Source organism: Mus caroli, unplaced genomic scaffold (assembly GCF_978045245.1).
Source record: "Mus caroli unplaced genomic scaffold, Mus_caroli_1 scaffold_16, whole genome shotgun sequence".
Lineage (NCBI taxonomy): Eukaryota > Metazoa > Chordata > Mammalia > Rodentia > Muridae > Mus > Mus caroli.
In genome coordinates, this window is record NW_028227271.1 from 75,172,553 (window position 1) to 75,192,420 (window position 19,868).

The window sequence follows — 19,868 nt, forward strand, 5'->3', positions numbered from 1 at the left end:
TAAGTGAATAAATTTGTTCAATATCTAAAAGCTTTCTTATATTTGACTTACACAGACCAAGGACCAACAGCTGTGTATAAATCCCTTTAGCATTACATTCTGGCTTGGGAAAATCAAATTTCCAACTTAGTAAGAGTAACTCAGCCCTAGGATATCAAATAATTCAATAAGAATTTGGCAACAACCACAGACTTCCAACATTAGGCAACAATATTTGCTCAGTGACTTTTGGAAAAATCTCATAAGCATGTTGGTTAAGTCACTTGAGCTAAATAATAATTTACCTGGTGAACAATTAAAGAATATACATGAAAATATCCCCTCTGTTTACATGTAATAGTGGTGCCATGAAAGATGTTCTGTTTATGTTTTTATGCTTTTTCAAGAATATTACTCCAATTTCGCCCACATATTACTATAGGTTAATCAAGATTAATTGCAGTTAAGGGCTACATAAAACAGAAAGCAACTCCCAACCACCCTGTCTTCACAGTCCACTCACGATTACCAGGGCACTGCATGACACTTGTATTCATTTGTTTTTTTTGTGTTCATTTTTTTTTAGTGATACTTTAGAGAGATCATGGGCAAAATTAGTTCCAAAGTTCAGACTGTACATGAATTTAAAGCAGCATAAAGAACTGTTGGGTAAATGACTTCCAAATCACCATTGCTTGCTTTCTTTCTTTCTTTCTTTCTTTCTTTCTTTCTTTCTTTCTTTCTTTCTTTCTTTCTTTCTCTCTCTTTCTTTTGTTTTTTTTTTAACATTTTATTCATGGTCTGTGTGGCTCACATCATGCACCCCTGTCTAGATTGTCTCCCTGTCCCCTCATCTCTGTGCATTATCTCTGTTTCCTGGCCACCCTGCCATAGATGAGTGGTAGGGTCAGCTCTCCCATACTCACACCCTCAGGGCTAGTTCATCCACATCCCTGTCACCAGAGCCAGATTCACTGTGCTGCCTCAATGAGTTGAATGTCCTAATCTTCCAAGTGCTGGTGTTGATGAGGGATAGGACCATCTCTCCAGAATACTGCATCCAAGAAGGGTGGTGCCAGTTATACATTACCCTTGGATGTCCACACAGTCCCAGGCAGCTGCCCTGACCAGGGGCATCCCCATGTTCTCTAGTGGTAATATTAGCCACAGACATCAAAACCAATGCATGATGTTGGTTTCGTTTCTGCATAGGCCCCTAATTAATGTGAAATAAAATAATTGAAAGAATGGATATGTGCATAGATTCTAAACATATATACTATAGTCAAAAGAAGGAAGAGTCTTATTATTAAAGCAGTGTTATATACTTTTTGGCTGCAAGTCTGACAGGACAAGCCTTGGTGTGAAGGCTTTCTAACATGAAAGAACAGATTTAAAAGGAAGTTGGAACAAAACATTGATCAGAAATGGTAGTTTTGAAAGCACCACAAGAGCCAGGCGTGGTGGCACATGTCTTTAATCCCAGCACTTGGGAGGCAGAGGCAGGCAAATTTCTGAGTTCAAGGCCAGCCTGGTCTGCAAAGTGAGTTCGAGGACAGCCAGAGCTATACAGAGAAACCCTGTCTCAAAAAAAAAAAAAAAAAAAAAAAAAAAAAAAAAAGGAAAAGAAAGAAGAAAGAAAGAAAGAAAGAAAGAAAGAAAGAAAGAAAGAAAGAAAGAAAGAAAGAAAGAAAGGAAGCACCACAAGAAATGTTCTATTTCCTTCATTCAATATGCCAACGAGAAAGTATAGCCCATATATTTTAGGCACACCTACCCCTTTATGCAGAATGGTGACATTGTGAAAGAGACTTATGAAACATACAGTGAAAGATGATTTCTTTCATTTGATAATAAATTAAAAAAAATAAGACCCTCATAAACACACAGAAATGCAAATGTGGAAATTGTAGGTTCTATAGAAAAAGAAGAGAATATAGTCTCTTTTCATTTGAACTAGAAACAGCATCCTGGTTTGCACTGAACAAGCATTACCACTCACTTCCTGCATTAGGAATAAGTTAATCTACATTGACAAAATGCCACTCTCTTTAACACATAGTGTGTTTTATAATGGCTACTTTTTCTTGTAACGGATTATTATTTGGGGCTAGATATAGAACAGGAAAATGTGGGAGAAAGAGAAAAAACGCTAATACTTCTTAGTTGTTCTTAACAAGAAGCAATTAAAGATTTTTAAATCAATATGTCCCAAAGTAAGACTGACTAATTGTGCAAAGATGAAACAGCATTCATGGCATGAGAAAGGGAAAGTGTTTTCTCCATAACAGCAATCCGGCATTGCCACCTGTACTGGCTGGTTGTGTGTGTCAACTTGACACATCTGGAGTTATCACAGAGAAAGGAGTTTCAGTTGGGGAAATGCCTCCATGATATCCAACTGTGGGGCATTTCCTCAATTAGTGATCAAGAGGGGAGGTCCCCTTGTGGATGGGACCATCTCTGGGCTGGTAGTCTTGGTACTATAAGAGAGTAGGCTGAGCAAGCCAGGGGAAGCAAGCCAGTAAGGAACATCTCTCCATGGCCTCTGCATCAGGTCCTGCTTCCTGACCTGTTTGAGTTCCAGTCCTGACTTCCTTCAGTGATGAACAGTAGTATGGAAATGTAAGCTGAATAAACCCTTTCCTACCCAACTTGCTTCTTGGTCATGATGTTTGTACAGGAATAGAAACCCTGACTAAGACACCACCTCATACTCAAAAGTTTGATGATCTGAAGATGATTGGGTTCTTTAATATAGTTCTGAGGCAATATGGAAGAGAAGCTTTGGTTTTTACACACTGATTTTGGTGAGTTTTAAAAGTTGACATGTTCAAGCAGAGACATAACAGCTTAAAATTTTAATGGAAAGAAAGAGAGTGCAATTGAAGTAAATACAATTACTTTGTATTACAGACTTCATAGAAGAGTTACATCAGTAATTACGACTGTCTGATTTTGCAACTCTGATGATGTTGGCAGGAAGGACATCAGGTAAAGCAGCAAAGTCGGGATAAACTTGTGACAAGAGGAAAGCAGTGAACTGAACTCGACAATGGAGAGCACAGGGCAAGTCCCTGGCAGGTCATTTACATATCATGTTACTCTGGGTGTTTCCCTTTCTCTAAAATGCCTGTCAACATGCAAGTAAAAGTCACAGTAATCTTATACTATGAATATATCCTATAAATAGACATCCACAATTTTCACATCCATTTGAGAAAAATTACACATACAGGTGTTAGGAAACACCGGAAGTCCTACTTTTCTATGCCCATTGGACAATCAGGAGTACTTTTCCCAAAAGAAAGTGCTCTCAGCTGCCTATGCTAAAAACCCTTGATGCATGAAGCACTCATGGCCCTCACTTCCCAAGTAGCACTTTATTAGCATTCTATATATTTGTTGTGTCTGCATCTCCCTGCACTTAGCTCTGCGGACTAATTTCATTGGGAAAGCTTTAACTCAAGAAAGGAAAGTTCAGATTCACCCAGTGAGTTCATTTATCACAGTGTTGGCATTTCCAGATATTTAAAATGTCAGGTTTTAAGGTAAACCAAAATTCAAAAATTGATATAGAATGGTTTTATGGGTACTAGAGACATGATTCTTACGAATAAAAGTATTGACTTTATAATAATGAAATTTGAGCTACTAATAATATTGAGAGCAGGGTCTAGGACTAATATTCAAATGAATTTATGAGTACATTTCATTATTTATTGCATGTTTACATATTTGACAGTACTTTGTAAATGTAGTACTTCTCTGTGTTAAGAGAAGGTGAAGGGACAACCATCCACAGAGATAATGTGTACTACAGAGGCACACAAAGAGCGTAAGTATGGCCATGGAGGCAAAGAGTAGGGTGCGGTGCCTATTAGTACAATCACTCTCTAAGGGAAAAAAGAAAAAAATAGAATGAAAGAAAGCCAAAGGAAGAAGGAAGAGAGAAGGGGGGGGGAGAGATTATCTCTGGAAACTGAGCCATGAGGCTCTTTTGCTTGGTCTGTTACCAGTTTTCCCACCACTTCTAACCTGATATTTTAAATGTAACTCATTTCCCACATCTTGTGGCATGTAAAACATGATTAACTATGGGACCCAGAAAAAGACAGTCACATTTCTTCACATAAAACATGCTATATGTATTGCCTGAAAGTGCAGACAGTTCAAATAATGAGAGTCCTAAGTACACACATATAAATAATAAGTAGAATAAATATATTTCAGATATTAAACAAAGGTGAAAAAGCTCATCCTAGTCCTTCTCTTACATTAATAAGTTAATAAATAAATGACAGGATAAAATTGTATAATATGCAAGGAAGTTCAATCCATATATTAATATCAATTAAATATACTAGCCAAGGTAAAATTGCTAAAAACAGTCTGAATTTTCCCACAATCATAATCTGTTTATCTGAGCACTTTACATATGCATTTTATTAATGCTCTTAATGGCATGTTCTCCATTCATACTGAACACTTCCATACTCATTCACCCCCCTAACATCCCTATCTAATCTCTCCCTTCTCCCATGAATCTTGCTTTGTGTTTATGTTTATTCATTTCAGTGTGGGTATTTAAAACGGGTTGTCTGTGTGATGGTGAGTTTGGATGTATTCACTGGAGTCTCCTGAGTTGAACAGTGAGGATGTTACTAAATACAGTGACTTCTACTCTCCCTTAACCTGTCAATAGCCAACAGTTTAGTGTTAAAGACTGGACTTCCTGTGCCTCTCCACCATTCTTGATTGATCTTTGATAAGCTTGGACTTGTGTCATCCCAGTGTAATGAATCAAGACTGTAGTGGGTTAGTGGTTGCAATGCTTTGTATGAAGTCTAGAAAATGGTATGGTCTAGGCCTACACTCAATCTTTTGGTGCTTACGTCTTTTCTGCCCCACCTTGCACAATCTGTCCCAAGCCTTAGAGGATGAAGTAACAATGTCTTGTTTAAGACTGAGTCCCACATGAAGAGGTCTTCATTTGGGTCCCAAACAACTGGAGTGAGGGTTGTTCCAAAAGGAATTACTTGTATGTGGTAGATGTTCTGCTAGCTGGGGTGACTTGTCTGGCCTCAGTAGGAGAGGATGAACCTAGCTTCCCAGAGACTTGATGTGCCCAGTTGGGGTAGAGGGTACACATAAGGGCACCTACCTTCTTTGTGGAGCAGGGGAAAGGGGATGGGTTGTAGGAGAGAACCAAAGAACAGGATGTAAAGTGAATAAGACAAAAATAATAACAAAGGAAAAAAGAACATATTTGGAACACCCCCCCCAATAAAACCAAAAAAACAAAACCAAAAATCTGAGTTTGAAATGGTCATTTACTCTCTGTATCTGGCTTAGCCATTTGCCACAGTTCTTTGTAAAGACATGCTTCTCTGATTACCATGTGGGCAGGTTTTGTCTATGGGTACCAATGTAGATATCTAGGAGACAGTTAAGTGCTGTAACTTTAGTTCAATAATAGTAAAGAGCAGGCCTCAGATCCAACCATAGGGTAATCCCCTTGACAGTCAAAGATGATGGTGTCATTTGGTCTCCAGCAGACCACTCAGAATAGTCTAGCGCACCAAATGTTAGTCTGTGGGAAGTAGGTTTATAACTCAGTTCCTACTTTCTCTGCATTTTTACACCTGAGGTTCCAAATATGTTCTCAATTCTTGAACTGTGCTGGAAAACCAAGAAAGCTGACAAAATCTGTCATGTCTCAGAGGCCTTTGGTGCCTTCCTGTCCATCTTCTGTCGAGTATACATGCATGGGAAGAAGTATGTCAAAAAAGTAATGCAAGACTATAAAAATCTTCCCACACAGTACAGTGGTTGGATCTGAGGCCTGCTCTTTAGGGTAAGAGAAACCTATGCCTGGTATTGTAAGCCCAGTTAGCCACCCATGTCTGATAATTCAAAGGCAAGGTGATATAGATTTTTACTATTATTGAAATAAGTGACAGCCCTTAACTGTCTTCTAGATATCTCCATTTGTACCCAGGCTAAGAACTTTTTCTTAGAGGTATTGTATCTCAATGAATTAGAAAAAGGTAGTGAGGAACTCTTGACAAATGCCCTTGAAAGCACAGGATAATCAATGTTACTTTACAAGTGAATTGAGATATAGTCACATTTCAAGGTAAATGTCTTTTAAATGCTCTAAGCATACTATCCACTTAAACCACTGAGATAATACATGTATCTTATGAATTATTAATTGGTTTGAGTTTTGTAATGCAATTTCTTAGAGCTAGGGAAGAGTTTGCTTTATAAGCAAATGCACCTCAGGGACAGTCATATTAAAAACAAGGCTCCTCGGTGCCACCGAAGAGGATGGAGAGCCTGCCCGCTGGGCTAAATGCAGAATGCTGATGAGCGTTTGTCATAAATAGCTGATGAAGGGAGTGCTTCTGTCTCTGCGTAGAGTATTAGATCTATTACGTTCTCACAGTCTGTGTCTTAGGATACCTGACATTGTGTATAGAAGAAGGGATTTTTGCAACTAATATAACTAGATGGTTTAAACTTCCCTGTAATGGTATGGAACCTGTGAATTTTCAGTCATAAATTTGTAGAACATATGCATAGATCATTCTTCTCTTTCTCTAGCTCCTTCAATCCCTCCCTGGCCCCTTCCTGTGTGTGAATCTGTAACATGTGCACTTTGCCTGACTCATAGAACTACTTAGAGATAACGTTTATAACCTCCTTCTTAAATCCTATTCTCCTTTTACCCTCATGTTCTAAGTTTCTTGACTGAAATGTTGGTGCAGCTTCAACTCATTGTGGTGTTGAAGTACCACACAAATACACAAATTGCATAAGGAAAGAAGAAAATATCTGTTTTAGTTCAGAGTCTCAGAGAATTCAATATACAGATTCTTGGGCCCATGCTGTAGAATGTGATGATGCAAGGAGCAGTTGAAAGAGGAAGCTATTCACCTCATGTTGAAGAGGAGAGAAAGAGAGAAACACACACACAAATACACACACACACACACACACAGAGAGAGAGAGAGAGAGAGAGAGAGAGAGAGAGAGAGAGAGAGACAGACAGATAGACAGACAGACAGTCAGAAACAGACAGAGACAGACAGAGTCAGAGAGACAAAGTGGAACAGAGAGACAGAAAGAGAGGCATGGAGACACAGAGAGACAGAGACAGAGAAAGAGAGAGACATAAAGAAAAAGGCACAGCACATCTCAAGGAACTACAGCATAGCAGCACTTTAGCCATCCAGACTGCATTGCCTAATCTATCTACAACTTCCCAAAATAGGTTGACCAGTGTACTGGCTAGTTTTGTGTCAACTTGACACAGCTGGAGTTATCACAAAGAAAGGAGCTTCCGTTGTGGAAATGCCTCCATGAGATACAACTGTAAGGCACTTTCTCAATTAGTGATCAAGGGGGAAAGGCCCCTTGTGGGTGGGACCATCTTGGGGCTGGTAGTCTTGGTTCTAAAGAGAGCAGGCTGAGCAAGCCAAGGGAGGCAAGCCAGTAAAGAACATCCCTCCATGGCCTCTGCATCAGCTCCTGCTTCCTGATCTGCTTGAGTTCCAGTCATGATTTCCTTGGTGATGAACAGCAGTATGGAAGTGTAAGCCAAATAAACCCTTTTCTCCCCAACTTGCTTCTTGATCGTGATGTTTCTGCAGGAATAGAAACCCTGACTAAGATAACCAGCTACAGATAGAGCATTAACCTATGAGACTGTGAGGACTTTTCATCCTCCAATTGCAAGAACCTATGCTATACCTAACTCTGTAGAAACTGTAGCTAACATGAGAAACACCATTTTAGTACAGTATAAAACCACTTAGTTTTGCTCATGGTTGCAACATATTGCACAAAAAGCTTCTGAACCAAATAATGTACCCTCTTTCCAGTTCTGTGAACAAGAATATTACTGTTTTTTCAGAGCTTAATCCTACAAAAATATCACTACACCCCCATTAAGGGGTGTATCATTTATTAGCCCTTAGCTCCCAAGATTGTGAATATGTTCATAAAAATGGCTGGCCAGTCTACTCAAGCAACCAGAAGGAGATATTTGTCTAAGTATATAGCTACAAGAGTGCATACAATATAATCACAGGTGTGTCGATATAGTACATATGCATGTTTATCTACCTCATAAGTCTTGTTAATCCAGTTCTCACCAGAGAGCTCACACGTGATATAGTTAGATTTCATCTGAGCTGTCTGACATTTGGAAGGAGCTGATTTTCCAAGATCACATTCACTTGGTCTCAGCTAAGTATCTTCTGCCCAGAAGATACAATCATTGTTTTCTTGGGGAATATCTAAATGAGTCATGTAAAAAGTGCATGGATTTTTTTATTTGATACTTAGTATCAGGCCATGCTATTGTCTCTAATGCCTATCATCGAAGGTTTGAATCCACAAAGACTTGAGGTAGAGGATTATCACTAGGGGTTGTACTAAATAATTTGTGGCATATTTTAGAACAGTTCTTAGGATGTTAGGACTTAAGCATAGTCTACCAAGCCATATGTGTATATGAGGTTCTATGCAAAAGTGATGAAATACCTACTTAGTTGAGGTGTGTCCACTATAAGACTCAGTGAGTCTAACAGTATCCAGGAAATAAGCTCACATGGCTTTCTTTGTAATTGTTCCCCAAATTCTCATGGTATATTTCACCTATTATTTTATATTAGAGTTGTATTAGATTATATATTGGAAATATGTTGCTAGTCTGATATGAATTTGTTTAATGTATTATATGATAATATGACATTTAGACTTAAAATTTATTGGCAGTTTTCAGAAATTCACATTTAAAGATCACATGCTAGTGATCACAATTTTTATTGTATAAGAAGTTTGCTTGTTTTTCTTAGGACAGATACCAAGGCTCTTACATTCAGCAGATTACCACAAGTTTTTGCAAATGTATGATTTTATACTTCATGCATAAGTGAGCCAGACACTAGTGCCAGGGCTGCCTGGTGGGATAAAAGTGCTGTTTTTCTTTGTTTCTCTGTAGCTCTTTGGTTTCCCTGTGATGTGTGGCAGGTCCCACAAAGATGTGACTGATACCCTCCAGGGATAATCACCAGAGAAGATTCATTTAACCTTTCCATAGTTCTTAGACTGTTTGTTTTAAATGTTTTTTCCTTAAGCACTTTTTGTGTTAGAAGAGATTCCCCTAGGCTCGAATAACTCAGAGGAGCTCACATCTGACTTTCAGCCAAACCCCTTTACAAGCATATGTTTCTCTAAAATGCCAAACCAGGAATTGTCGGTACACAAATTCACTGTGAAAGTTCAATTTATTATTCAGAATGGAAATTAAGAATAAGTCTATTCATCAATCCAAATGGCAAGGAAAATTTTAGTTATTATGTTTCCTGAGACAGGCTCACTCTATTACATACGGTAAATTTTGCATTACTCCCTCAAGTGTATATAAACTTCTGGATGCTGCTGACACGGAAAAAAAGGAAACTCACCATTGCAATTTTCTTTCATTTTTATTTTTTTACATTGACAAACATTTACTATAATTAAAGCCTCTGGATGAGCATAAATGTTTGTGACTATATATGTGTGTATATATGTATATGTATATATATATATATTTATATACATATATATGTATATATATACTTTAATTATAGTAATTGTACCTTGGTTGAACAATTGGTTATTGAGCAACAATTTTACATATAAATGCATACATATATATATATATATGCATATGTGTAAAATGGTTACTCATTACCCATTGTTCCTCAACCTTGATTCAAATTTTTAAAGTTTTTAAATTTAATGTTTAATTAGCACATATTAAATGTATGAGTTTCTTTATAACATTTTATACATATATACAGCACATCTCAAACATAATCATTTCCATTTCTTTCTCTTGTACCCTTCATATCCCAAATAAGCTATGCCCTCTTTCCAGCTAGCTACCTTCTATTTTTGTAGGTTTTTGGCGATGATGGTAAGCCTTAAGCAAAAGTCAATCAGTTATCAGTTGGTTATTATCACAAGTTGTATGTGACCCATGCCTTACTATTGTAGAGCAAAGGGTTTGAAGGTTTTTTTTTAAGCTATTCCAGTTTTTCCTTTGTAAACTTGAAAATGACTAACCAATAACTGATTAAACTTTTGATTTAATGTCCATCTCATGAGATATAACATATCCCTAAGACTATTCGGTTGACCAAGAACCAAGGACCTAAGGTAAAACCAAACCCTACTGGCTTTTAGATAATTAATCAAATAAACAAGAAACAACAAGAAAGGGATGCCTTCAAATTCAACATGAGAAAGCTCATATAAACTCATAGAGACTGAAACAGGATGCACAGGTTCTGCATGGGTTTGCAACAGGGCTTCTGAGCATACATTATGGCTTCCAGTTTAGTGCTTTCCTGGGACTCCTGCATGTGCAAATGTGTAGGTCTCTGGTTCTTGTGTTTAGTCTTGGGCTCTTTTCCTTCCATTGGTTTGCCTTGTCCAACTTCCAAGTGATAGTTTTTGTTTTATCTTATTATATTTTTGTTATATTTTATTATTATCATGGAGAACCCTGTTATTTCCTAATGTGGGACAAAATGGGAGTAGATCTGAATGAGAAGGGAGTTGAGGCATAATTCAGAGAAACATAAGGAGGGGAACCATCACCATAACATATTATGTGAGAAAAGGATCTAGTTTCAATAATAGGAAAAGATCTCCCATGCTCATGGATTGGCAGGATCAACATTGTAAAAATGGCTATCTTGCCAAAAGCAATCTACAGATTCAATGCAATCCCCATCAAAATTCCAACTCAATTCTTCAACGAATTAGAAAGTGCAATCTGCAAATTCATCTGTAATAACAAAAAAAACCTAGGATAGCAAAAACTCTTCTCAAGGTTAAAAGAACCTCTGGTGGAATCACCATGCCTGACCTAAAGCTTCACTACAGAGCAATTGTGATAAAAACTGCATGGTACTGGTATAGTGACAGACAAGTAGACCAATGGAATAGAATTGAAGACCCTGAGATGAACCCACACACCTATGGTCACTTGATCTTTGACAAGGGAGCTAAAACCATCCAGTGGAAGAAAGCATGTTCAACAAATGGTGCTGGCACAACTGGTTGTTATCATGTAGAAGAATGCGAATTGATCCATTCCTATCTCCTTGTACTAAGGTCAAATCTAAGTGGATCAAGGAACTTCACATAAAAACAGAAACACTGAAACTTATAGAGGATAAAGTGGGGAAAAGCCTTGAAGATATGGGCTCAGGGGAAAAATTCTTGAATAGAACAGCAATGGCTTGTGCTGTAAGATCGAGAATTGACAAGTGGGACCTCATGAAACTGCAAAGCTTCTGCAAGGCAAAAGACACCATCAATAAGACAAAAAGACCACCAACAGATTGGGAAAGGATCGTTACCTATCCTAAATCAGATAAGGGACTGATATCCAATATATATAAAGAACTCAAGAAGGTGGACTCCAGAAAATCAAATAACCCCATTAAAAAATGGGGCTCAGAACTGAACAAAGAATTCTCAGCTGAGGAATACCGAATGGCAGAGAAGCACCTGAAAAAATGTTCAACATCCTTAATCATCAGGGAAATGCAAATCAAAACAACCCTGAGATTCCACCTCACACCAGTCAGAATGGCTAAGATCAAAAATTCAGGTGACAGCAGATGCTGGCGAGGATGTGGAGAAAGAGGAATACTCCTCCATTGTTGGTGGGATTGCAAGCTTGTACAACCACTCTGGAAATCAGTCTGGCAGTTCCTCAGAAAATTGGACATAGTACTACCGGAGGATCCAGCAATACCTCTCCTGGGCATATATCCAGAAGATGTCCCAACCGGTAAGAAGGACACATGCTCCACTATGTTCATAGCAGCCTTATTTATAATAGCCAGAAGCTGGAAGGAACCCAGATGCCCCTCAACAGAGGAATGGATACAGAAAATATGGTACATTTACATAATGGAGTACTACTCAGCTATTAAAAAGAATGAATTTATGAAATTCATAGCCAAATGGATGGACCTGGAGGGCATCATCTTGAGTGAGGGAACACAATCACAAAGGAACTCACACAATATGTATTCACTGATAAGTGGATATTAGCCTAAAACTTTGGATACCCAAGATATAAGATACAATTTGCTAAACGCATGAAACTCAAGAAGAATGAAGACCAAAGTGTGGACACTGTGCCCCTTCTTACAAGTGGGAACAAACACCCAAGGAAGGAGTTACAGAGACAAATTTTGGAGCTGTGATGAAAGGATGGACCATCTAGAGACTGCCATATCCAAGGATCCATCCCATAATCAGCTTCCAAACACTGACACCATTGCATACACTAGCAAGATTTTGCTGAAAGGACCCAGATATAGCTCTCTTTTGTTAAACTATGCTGGGGACAAACAAACACAGAAGTGGATGCTCACTGTCAGCTATTGGATGGATCACAGGGCTCCCAATGGAGAAGCTAGAAAAAGTACCCAAGGAGCTAAAGGGATCTGCAACCCTATAGTTGGAACAACATGATGAACTAACCAGTACCCCGGAGCTCTTGTCTCTAGCTGCATATGTATTGAAAGATGGCCTAGTCGGCCATCACTGGAAAGAGAGGCCCATTGGATATGCAAACTTTATATGCCCCAATATAGGGGAATGCCAGGGCCAAAAGAATGGGAATGGGTGGGTAGGGAATTGGGGGGGTATGGGGGACCTTTGGGATAGCATTGGTAATGTAATTGAGGAAAATACGTAATAAAAATAAATAAATAAATAAATAAATAAATAAATAAATAAATAAATAAAACATTCCATAGGAAACTCTGTTGCTTTTTCTATTTCTCATCATTAGAGGAACCAAATTTTACATTGATGCACTTATATCTGATGTTCATTTTTTAAAAATTTATATGAATGGCTGTTTTGCCTCTAAATATGCTTGTGCACTCTGTGCCCATACAGATTAGAAGCCATGGGACTAGAGTTACTTGGTTGTGAGCCACCCTGTGGGAGCTTGAGATTAAATCTGTGACCTCTGAAAGAGCTGTTAGAGCTTTTAACTACCAAACTGACTCTGGAGTGTACAATATTTTGTGCACTTTTAAATATTTAAGGTTTTTTTTTGAAATTTAGCATGTCAGTCATCTTGGTCTTAATTTTTATTCATTGATTCAGAACAGAGCAAATACCACAAACATGTACACTTTTTTATTTGATCATATTTGCTATCATAAGCTGTATATTTTTGTCATTCTACTCTGAACCAGCCCTGAGGTTCAGTCTTTGTTTCCAAAACCATGTGACAAATAATGGGATAAAATCAATATCTGAGTGATTTTCTACGATGAATTTATCATGTCCAAATTACTTCCTAGATATTTGACAGCACTTAATTTTCCATTATTTTATATCCCCAATACTCATGATTAATTATATTAATAACATTTAATATTGGAATTGTATTCTAGCAAACTAAACACCTGAATGAGGGGGATACGAAAGTTTGTGCTGACATACAGCTTAAGGGAGATTTAATAACAGAGAAACTCAGGGAAATGATCTGGAGAACAGAAAAGCCAGAACATGGTGCTACCTGAACTGAATCCCTTCCTACTCCTAATTGAGAGAGTAAGGGGAGATAATGACCTAGTGCTCAAGCTAAAACTGGAAATACACATGCACTAATGCATATGCAGTAATGTACATGCATTGATGCACATGCACTGATGCACATGCTCAAATGCACATTTACTAATGCACACACACTGATGCACATGTACTAATGCACATGCAGTAATGTACATGCACTGATGCACATGCACTCATGCCCATGTACTGATGCACATGCATTGATGCACATGTACTGATGCACATTTACTAATGCACATCCATTGATGCACATGTACTTATGCACATGCACTGATGCACACACACTGATGCACATGCACTAATGTACATTTACTGATGCGCGTTCATTGATGCACATGCACTGATGCACATGCACTGATGCACACACACTGATGCACATGCTCAAATGCACATTTACTAATGCACATAAACTGATGCACATGCACTAAGGCAACTTCACTAATTTACATATACTAATGCACATGCACTAATGTAGGTGTACTATTGGTGCCACAAATGTCCTTAGGAATACATCTTGCTCATAAGTAAGGAAGGGTTGAAAAACAAGTATATTCAGGGTAAAATAATAAATTGCATGCAGCCCACAGCATACAATAGGGACAAACATTATCAGGTTATCACATCTCCCCATTTATCTGATAAAAATAAAACTGTAATCTTAGCTTTAGCCTTTCTATTTTTCTAAATCAATTAACTGGATATTAATATAAGGACCTTTAATTAAGAATATTGGAAATAAAATTAATTTTTAACAAACTGAAGCCAAGTCTACCCATTTCAGCCCAGGAGAGACATCACCCACCTTCTCTCTTTGAGAATTAATCTTCAGGGTTTAATACCTCTCACAGATGCCCATATTTTGAATAGCTCAGGATCTATCACTAGATCATTTAATTATTAACACTATATCTTGTATGAACTTTTAGCAACAACACAAGCCATATCCTAAGAAAACCTCAACTTGGGATTTTGGAATAATCAACAGCATTGAAAGATCCATAAACTTCTGAGATTTCATCCATAAAGAAATGGAGGTTCAGCCTATTGTATGTGCAGAGAGCCTGAAAGTTTGCCCACAAGTGCCCAGCAAACGATGTTCAAGGCCATATTTATGATGTGCACTGACAGAAGGCCAAATTCATGGCAGGCAAAGTGATTTTTGTGATTTGAATGAATTACCAATTTATGATTGTTTTTCTTCTTAGTGCTCCTAACATCTCAATTAAATGCTAACAAGAGGTTTGGGCAGGTTTGGGCAGGTTTGTTTACAACAAAGTCAAAAGTTAACATCTGAGACTGAAGATCACAGGCATTATGTTTTATCTGTAATTTAGCGGAGACAACAATTCTCTAATTCCCATGTACAAATCTCAAAGGAAAAAATTAATTTTGCACACAACTCTAGGAAATAGCTCTTCCCACAGCTAAAAATATACATTCACAACCTCTTCATTTGGGGGGAATATTAAGTAAAACACATGCAAATTATTTAGAAAAGTGTGGTGGGTGACATTTCATTAGAAGCTTCAACTGGTATGAAAAAACCTGCCTTGGAATGTTATTAAATACACATGGACAGTGGAATTCACAGAACCAGAATTCATTTACAAAGCCCCAAATAAAGTAAATATCCTTTCAGAAGAATCCTGGGAAATTCTAGCCCTAATCTTTTATATGAATACAGGTGTTTTTTATATGTGTGCCCAGTATGTTTTAAAAGTTAAAGCTAGCAAAGACCATCCAGAGACTGCCCCAGCCGGGGATCCATCCCATATGCAACCACCAAACCCATACACTATTGCATATGCCAGCAATATTTTGCTGACAGGACCCTGACATAGCTCTCTCTTGTGAGGCTATGCCAGTGCCTGGCAAATACAGAAGTGGATGCTCACAGTCATCTTTTGGATGGAACACAGGGCCCCTAAAGAAGGAGCTAGAGAAAGTACCCAAGGAGCTAAAGGGGTCTGCAACCCTATAGGAGGAACAACAATATGAATTAACCAGTACCCTCCCAACCCCTGCCAGAGCTGTTTCTCTAGTTGCATATGTAGCAGAGGATGGCCTAGTTGACCATCAATGAAAGGAGGGAGTCCCTTTATCTTGCAAAGGTCATATGCCCCAGTACAGGAGAATGCCAGGGCCAGGAAGCAGGAGTGGGTGGGTTGGGGAGCAGGGTGAGGGAAGAGTATAGGGGGCTTTGGGGATAGCATTTGAAATGTAAATAAAGAAAATAACTAATAAAAATGCCTTAAAAAGTTAAAGCTAAAATTGCAAAAGAGCTTCATAGTTAATATTCTTCATGCACAATTATACACACTTTATACTTACAGAGGTATATATAATACATGTAAGTGTATGTACACACACACATACATTAGAATTTTCCATTTTATTGCCTTGTAATTAGTGTATCTCATATATATTAATGCTTATATACATGTACATGTATGTACAAAATAATATACACAATTATGTGTAATATACAGCTCCACTTCAAGTTTTTATTCTTGCACCTAAAACGGGAGGAAAGTACTTGGCTATAACAAGTTTACATCATCACCAAATGAGTTAGCATGAACCAAACGGTAAATGCATTGTTATATTTTCTGATGGCACTTACAGAAATGCAAAGCACAAAATGTTTGGGCAGGTGATAATGTTAACTCAGAATTCCATAGAGCAATGTGATGGATAGCCAAATAATAACCTTTAATTTACCTTTGATATCTTCAAATGATTATTGCTATTTAGTGGCAGAGCTACCTGAAAAGAGTCTGTTTAAAAACCTATTAATTTTGTATTATCATTGCAGATAGTGGATTTAACATTTAATTTGAAATGCTACTATATGACAATACTTTAAAGGCCTTCAAGTTAGATTATAAAATTTATTGCTTGAAATGGATAGCTCTGATAAAGCTTAGTTATTGTATTTAAAATATACTAATGGGATTCCAAGGACTTTCGAAGCCTCAGAGCCGCCTCAGTTGACTGTGGCCGGGGTTGTTGCTTCTTCTGTTTGTCACCCTTTGCCCACAACTATGCAGCCAGTCATCTTCCATGTACCTGTCATTTTTCCTTACTGTTACACAAAAGCTTCTGTCACAAATTTCTCTGAAATCATATTCAAAATTTAAACATTATAAAACAATCTTGGTTGTTCCATTACAAAATTAGCTTTGTTTGTTTTGATAAATAGTAATTGTACATTGTATTAAAATAAAAAACTGATTTTTCTATGAGAGAAAACTATTCACAGTAAGATTGTATTTTTATTTTATTTGAAATACCTTGGTTAGATATTTAGAATCCCTTCAAATAAATCACACACTGCATTTACATCGAAGTCTACCAGAAATGACTGTAGCGACAGAAATGATAATCTTTAATGGTGATTTCTTACAAAAACAACTTATGACTGCCTTTCACAACAGCCATGATGTCACTATAAATAACTCTGTGGATGCTCTTGAGGAAATGCCTCTGTCAAAAGGTATTATATCAAAATTTAAAATTTTAATGAATCTACTTCACAATATTTCGCAACCTTTTGTCATAATGTATTTTCCCTTCTACTGAATGACTATGATCCCAATATAAGAAACACAAACTAAAATGGAATAGAGTGGATCTTACATAGGACCTGTGAACAAATATGCATTCATCCTAGTCTGGCCACTGACGACAAGAAAACATCTATCTTAGTAAGTCAGTGAGTGTAATGGTATTACTTACAGGAGTACAAACAAGAGACGTTTTATAGAACTTCATAGAAAATGTAACCTCCACCTGAGTGCAGCTCTTGGAATCAAAACCCACCCTACTTACAGACAGCTCCACCAAATGTCTCCTCTTGCGCAACTTTTGTTTAGGGCTTATAAATCCCTAGAGATGACATGATAACTTCAGAGCTTTCTGAGTTTCCCCTGATTCTAAGTTTCTGTTTGCTCTTAGCTGCCTGATATTAGGTTCCATTTTCCTCCTCCCTCATGGCAATATTTCATTTCAGTGTAAATAAATAAATAAATAAATAAATAAATAAATAAGCCAGGTAGGTTTTCCGACAATATAAAATCCATGCATATATTTCTTTTGTTATTTCACAAATTCATACATGTATACAATCTAATTTCTACTCTCACTTGTTCCTCAACAATATTCATAAGTCTTCATTCATTACAAGTAGTTCATTTCCAGGAGTTTTATTTGGTGGAATATCAAGATTATCTCAGGCTACCTCTGTTTTGATTAGAGTGAAATTGTTCATTGGCTCCTGCGGGGGTAAGCAATGGGTTCAGCAAGGTAGAGAGTCATTAGTCCACATTATCAGCAATAGTCCACAGGTGAGGGGTAGATAAGCCTGCACCCCTCCTTTATCTCTCTCTGCATAGTAGTGACCCATTCTAACACTGACTGAGTGTAGTTGTCTGAGGCTATTATGAGTTCATGCCTGCAGTGGCTATGGCATGCCCAGGAGATGGAAATTTTAAGCCCTTCTTTACATTTTCTAACTCTTACAATCATTCTGGCTTTACTTCTGTGGTGTCTCTTGAACATCAGGGTTGGGGTGGGGTGGGGTTGGTTGTTGTCTTAGGGTTTTACTGCTGTGAACAGACACCATGATCAACGCAAGTCTTATAAAAACAACATTTAATTGGGGCTGACTTACAGGTTCAGAAGTTCAGTCCATCATCATCAAGCATCCAGGCTGGCATGGCTCAGGCAGTGCTGAGAGTTCTACACCTTCATCCAAAGGCTGCTAGTGGAAGACTGACTTCCAGGCAACTAGGGTGAGGGTCTTAAGCCCACACCCACAGTGACACACCTACTCCAACCAGGTCACAGCTATTCTAAAAAGGCCACACCTCCAAATGTTGCCACTCCCTGGTCCAAGAATATACAAACCATCCCAGTTGTTAAATATCTTATTTAGAACTAAATGCTATCTGTCAATTATTTTTCAGTTCTCTATACAACCAGGGATCTCTGTACTAATGTTTACTGGAAAGACAGGGTTATCTCATTAAGGCAGAGAGCAATACATGTCTATAGATACAGCATAAATTCTTAGAAGGTAGCTGGATGCTATAACAGTTTGCTAAACAGCAGCAATCAGTTCTTCTCAAGGCCTGTGAACTTTTCTGCAATGTTTTTTTTTTTCCTTTTCTTTTTTCTTTTTTCTCTTTTTTTCAGGTTAGTAGTTCCAATGATACACTCTTTCTTATGTGTGTTTCTCAAATAGAATCAGAGACTGTTTGGTTAGTCCATAAAATCAATGCCACTATATAACAAGAGAGTACATCTTGGCTACCAGGTTGTTCCCAAAGATGATAGAATTCAAACTGGGTAATGTGACTTGGCTTTCTCTCTGCGACTATGAAAGCTACCTACATCTTATAATCATTTAGATGTTTTTTTTTAATATTTTAATTTTATTTTTTATGCTTTAATCTTTTTTTACAGTCCAGTCTTTATTCCCCACCCAGTCTGCCCTCTGACTGTTCCTCATCCCATACCTCCTCCCCTGTCTCCAAGAGGCTATTCCTAGCCCCCCAGCCCCACCCACTCCCTGGGGCCTCAAGTCTCTCCAGGGTTTAGGCATCTTCTCTCACTGAGTTGTTTTAAAGCTTGACCTTTCTAGAGCATTCACCTTATTAGGGTCTTCAGTGATGGGAGCATAGGTTAAATGAGCATATTATAACCACAATCAGGTGGGAAAATTCATATGGAAACATACCATCATACAAAATGCTAAAATATAATTTATATTTTTATTATTATTCCAATAAGTGTTAACCATATACTTGTCAGCGTGGGGCACTTTATTTGGGAATGAACAACCAATCAGTGGCCACATCCTCAAAGAAAATATCTCCTCAGCTCATCTTAGACATGAATTCAGTAGGACAAGTTCTTGGGTTTCAGAGAGAGTTTCAGGGAGCTATTGGGAGGGTCAAAAATACCAAAATATATTTTAAACCTATATGAAAGTATTGAAGAATAAATAAAGTATTGTTTTTAATGGGAAATGAACCATTATAATATGGAAATAGGTATTTACATTTTTGTCATATAAATTATATATTTTATCATTATAAACTAAACTATATGTGATTTATAATAACAAAAAAAAGAGTTTAAAGAGAAATAACTTTCATGGATGGCAAATGTTGCTCACAGAAGCCATGGGTCACTATACAAAATACACA